This window comes from Corapipo altera, unplaced genomic scaffold, assembly GCF_003945725.1.
Source record: "Corapipo altera isolate COAL_440 unplaced genomic scaffold, ASM394572v1 100, whole genome shotgun sequence".
Taxonomy (NCBI): Eukaryota; Metazoa; Chordata; class Aves; order Passeriformes; family Pipridae; genus Corapipo; species Corapipo altera.
In genome coordinates this window covers 1,077,037-1,082,797 of record NW_020884952.1, presented here as the reverse complement: position 1 = coordinate 1,082,797, position 5,761 = coordinate 1,077,037, and positions in this window count along the sequence as shown.

The following is a 5,761-nucleotide window of genomic DNA, read 5'->3' as shown; positions in this document are numbered from 1 at the left end:
CCATTCTGGTAGAGGTTGGGTTTATTCTTGCATGAATATATGTATGTTCTAATAAACAAGAAAAAGAAGATTTAGTCACATTGTTCATAGGCAGAATATATTTTCATTTCTCCATAAACCACAAGCTAAATGAGAGCAAAGACACTTCTTGCCTGGAACCTGACCAAAGACATTTTTCCTGAAGTAGCGAAGTACATCAATAATATTCCTCCAAGTCTTTTATTTCTCACTTGGTAGTAATTACTTACTTACTCCACATCACTATTTCACCTTTGTAAAGATGCATGCAGACCCAAAATAAGCTCCTACACAAGCAGCAGCATCACTGAGAACATGTGCCTCACCTGTCCATCACAACCAAGAGGAAAGGTTTGGTCTGACCCCGTCACCAGAAGCACAGGACAAATACCAGAATACCCTCATTGGGGAGAGAAAAGACACTTCTCCAAGAGAAACTACTACAGTACTGATGTTATACAGCAAACAGCAGAAACATTTTGCTGTAACATTAAAAAAATGCTATTAGAAGTACCTGGGGCTGTGTGAAAGAAATGCTCAATCATAAATCCTTGAAATAAATAAAGGAGCAAAGGAATTTTCATAATGGACAAAACCAATTCCATACTTTCCCTCCAATAACATACAGTATCAGATATCACAAGTAAATATGTAAAACACCCCAGCCTGGGTAATTAAATGGCAACCTAACTATAGTGAAAATCTCACTGTAATTTCAGTGTTCAACAGCTGGTTTTTATTTAAAGCACAAGAGTTTCTCTCCCTTTTACCTTTAAAACTCTGAGATGTGCCTGGCCGGGTTCTTCTGCGCTCAACAAATGAAAAGGGAGGCCTATATTAGTTAAAAAAATAAAGCTCAGAGAGAAAACTAGTACATATATTAGAATAAAAGAGCTGATAAAGAGTATTCAGCCTCAAAGTTCATGCCAAGCAAAAGCAAGAACCACATGATGTTGACAACAGGTGCTTTCAACCTCAGGTCAAGGGTAGTTGCTGTATGCTCTGTCAATACACTGTTAACCATGATTGATTTGGTCCAGTGACAGATAATCCATTATGCACTCATACTTCAACCCCACTAAATCAAAGATAGTTTGTCTAGCAGAACAAAATGACCCAATATAGGAGAAGGCACAAAGACAAAGCAGTAGTTCTCACCCAACATCCTTCTATGACAGAAGGAAACCAACATATAGCAAAAGGCTTAGCAAAATGCAAATATGTGTCTTTCTGGAGGATGTAGGGGAGGAAAAGGAGAATACTGTAATTAAAAGTATATACTGATGAAAGAGAAGCTGCAGAAGTCCTAGTGAAATGTCAGAAAGAGTTGCAAATAGCCTAAACGTAAAGAACAAAGTAGGGAAAGTAAGCTTGCCCTCAGAGTCAAGCTGTGTGGATATATTTATATAAACCCTTGGGGCAGGGGAACAGAACCAGGCTCACAGTTTGTCATTACCTTCAGTATGAGAGGGGAAAAAATAAATTTGATTCTCTTCAAGTATCAATCAGCAAAGTTTTTTCTATTATTGTGTGGCGTAGACTTGCAGTTTCCACCTTATTCTCCCTCCTGCTCTTTCCTCATTTGATGTGGGTGGGTATCTGCCTATAGACAAGGTGTCTGGAGACAACATCTTCCTACATATATTCCAATGCTGATATCCTAAAGCTAATGCCAGCACAATCCACCAGTCTGTATGTAAATGGAGTGCATTCAACCTCTTTCATTATTCACTCTTAATATCCTGATGTTTGCAGTATCACTAGCCTGTACTAACAATAGACAACACATTTCTGTGGAACAAATGGTCTCTGTTACTCTGTCACCCAGACACCCTTTATTGGTCACAGGGACTGAAAAGAAATGGATTGATCAAATATAAAGAATTAGCAGAGGGTGTAAGTAAACTGAGAAGTAGAAGACAGGTGCCCTGTGTATGTATAGAACTCGAAGCTGAACTTGAAATGCTCTGCTGAGTGTCATCCCTGCTCTACAAACATCCATTTTTATATGGATTATGAAACAGCAGCTTGTTGCCCTGAGTTGGATAAAAGTGTGACAGGTAAAACCCCAAAGGACTGTAAAGACACAGGTATGGTTCCAGAACAGAAGTGTTGTATAGACTCTCCACCCAGTTCTGCCAGTCCAGGACTAGAGGGATGTGCTGCTGCTGGCCAGCTCCTGAGCTGAACTGCCCTTTGCACACCAACCAACACTTTCACAGCTGCACAAAGCCATTTCTGGCTGCACTGAAGCACTTGATTGCTAAGTAGGGGTGTAAAGGGTTATGAAATAAGATCTCCCCCTCAGGCCTTTTCTTTTAGAAGTCTACATGGCATGGGCCAAAACTAATTTTCTCACCTAACCGCATCTAGCGACATGAAAATAGCTCAGCCATATGCAGAAGCTGTGGGATATTTGACAAGGACAAAAAGCCTTGGAGAACAGTGAAATATTCACCTGGAGATAGTGTTCGTGCCCCTCACCATTTAATATGGGACAGAAATAAGTGGGTCACCCAGCAATATTTATAAAAATAAATATTTTACATTCTATTGGGCAAGTAGAGTATATACTTTAAACACAAAGTCATTTTACCAAAGCCAAGTAGCCTGCAGATACTTCGGTTTTCCCTCAGCTTTATTATTTCCTTTAGATTACACAGACACAGTTGGGGTTTTTTTCAATTAAAGTAAGTATACTGCAGCTGTGTGTAATTTTTCTCCTCAAGCTTTGCAAAGTGTTGTCAAAGCAAAGGAGGAAAAAAGCCCACCACAGTAGTGATGGTGACATATTTCACTTCTGTGCAGCCAGTAGAATCATATTTACTTCAGCTTTAAATGCATTGCCAATTTGAAAAATTTAAAACAAGCTTTTTTCCTTCTATTAAAAGAGACCATTTATAAGTAACATTTACAGATTCCTTCCAGGCTTTACAGTATCTCCAATATGCAAACCCTGATATTCTTGTAAAGGCTGAACTACAAAAGGCCTCTCAAGAAATACATATGGATCAGACCTTCAGCTCCTATGAACCTACATACCTTCAGGCTTTTAAGGAAACCATTTCAACTTAACCTGGCTGAGGAGCTGGCCCACAGCTTTAAAATGCATCTGTTTTCATACTCTGACTGACAGTGCACACCAACTAATCTAAGTATTTATCCTATTTTATGCATCACTGAATTAAACTTACTAATACCTGTGTGAGAGAGGAAAGAATTATCCTCAATTAATAGACAAAGTGCAAGGAAACTATGTGTTTGCTCCAGGTTACACAAGAAGTCGGGACCAGGGCAGAAATGAAAACTTTCATTTCCTGACAATTTTCCTGTATCTGACCAGGAAGCCATGCTGTCCTCTACTTAAAGATAAATCACATCTAAATTTTGACCATAGAGGGGACACATGTTCAGCTGGTACAAGTAAGTGCAGCTATTTTGCTGTCAGCACAGTTATGCTCCATTTCAGTAGCTGATCTGTTCCACAGTTTATGTACATGAAAACTGACTACACATATGAGAAACATAAAGCTTAAACAAATGCAAGATATATTCATACAGTCAATCTCAAATTTATCTCATTACCACTGAGGCTTCCCCCTAAAAAGAAAAAATGCTTAAATTCAAACAATTTAATGGCACAAGCTAATTAAAATAGTTGTTCTTAAATCAGACTGTCTCCCCTCAAGCAGTTAAATTAGGGTTATGAAAAGAACATCAGGTGATAGACTTGTTTCTTATTACCATAAGAAGAGTGACTTCCTTGGCTGGATGATTTTTAAAGAAATCACGTGGTGGTGATATGATTTCCCCATGGTTAATAACTTTGGTGTGCCCAAGGGGCAGAGAGAGAGAAGAAAGGTCTCATCACACAGAATAAAGAGCAATTTGAGAATGATACCTACTGTCAGCTTTAGCAATGCAAAATGATTTAGCCACATATATATTCACGTATGTTCACCTCCCTAGAAATTGTAAGTAGAAGCCCAGATCATGCTTGACTCAATGGAGAGCACTCACAGAACACAAATTGCCTATAGCAGGTAGAGAAAATACATTAAGAAAATGGAATGCCAGAATATCATGTAAATAGAGAATGTCTGCCCCAGCTCCCTGCCTTGTAATCAGTCCTTCAGCCCCAAATGCACAGATTTGTTCTGTGTTTACTGACAGTGGTAGAGCCATGTCCTACCCCAAAATGCATTATTTTAAGGGAAGGTTCACATCAAAAGCAGGTGGGGTTCTTTTCTAAAAAAAAAAAAAAGCATCACACCAAAAGGCATGGTCACTTGGAAGGAGGTCACTTGTTCTGTAGTATTTCAGTGATATTTGATGTGTCATGGTTGAGGAATGGTATTCCCAATTTAGTGCTCCCATCGAAACCACGCCAACACTCGCTTCCCCCACCCCTCCAGATGGAAGCACAAAAGGCAAAGATCACTGGTTGGGAAAAGAACAGTTTACTGGACACAGCAATAACATAAGAAAACAAACTGTAACAGCAACAATATCAATAACTAAAGTGTACAAAGAGAGGGTGATTTATACGCAAAACGCTCACCAAGCCTTGGAGGATTAAAAACAATGGTGGACAGACCCTGCGCCCACGACCAGAGAGGAACATCCTTTCTTTTCCAAGAATCCCTTTTCCCCTGGCAATGATGTAAGATGGTATTGAACAACATCAGGGTGTTGGCCATGCTCCCTCTGGCTGATCTGGGCTGGAACCAGGACAATATGCCAACCCACCCCAATGCCCACCCGTGCCCTCCAGCCTTGCTACTCCCAAAGCAACACCTGGGAAATAAACGCAATTCCCGTGTATTTCACTATGTGCAAAGGGGCTCATGGGCTCACATTTGAAATAAACGTGAGTCAGTGAAGCTTCAGCGCAACCGTATATATATTAAGACACAAGTATATTTTCCTCTGTCCAAGAAGATTTCAGCACGGGAGACGTTAAACCATAAACCCTTTATTAACCAGCCTGCCCAGCGCCCCTGGCGCTCCCTGCACTTTCACAGCCCGTGGGGCTCCCAAGGGAGCGAAACAGCTCGCTCGACCAGAGAACGAACAAACAAACAAACAAACAAACAAATAACAGAGGAGCTGTATTTATGCGTTTGGGAACAACCGGGATAAATCCTGGCGGAGGCTTCGAAGCCAGAGCGAACGAGCCAACAAGAGCCCCTCAGGGCCCGGCTCTCAGGCGCCACCTGGCGGCGGCGGCGGGGCGGGCCCGGCCCGGGCGGCGCGTCCCTCATGAGGGGGAAGCGCTGCCCCGTGGTGTAAAATAAACACACGGTGAGGGCACAGGGAAATGTTCCCCGCGAATGGAACGCGCTCCCTCACCTCTCCGGAGGGAAGGGGAAAGGCCGGGAGGGACCGCCTCTCTGAAATTACTGAGTCATCCTCTGAAATTGTCGCGTCATCCCCTGAATTGCCGGGTCTCCCCGTCAGCTGAACAGTCCAACACAGCGCTGGGCGACAGCAGAGGATTTGGGGGAATGAGAGGGTGTCATTTCGCTAACAGTGCCCCTGCTCCATGGCCCACATCCCTGGCTGTTTGCAGACCGACACCAAAAGTAATAGATACATGAAGGTGCGGAGAGTCAGAGGATCCAGCTGTGAAACGAGGGGGACGTCTGAGGGATGAGGAGGAAAGAGCAAAGGGAGCGCAGTGAGCACAGACCAGGACACACAACTAAGCGTGAGAGCCACAATAATCTGATCAACTACTTCA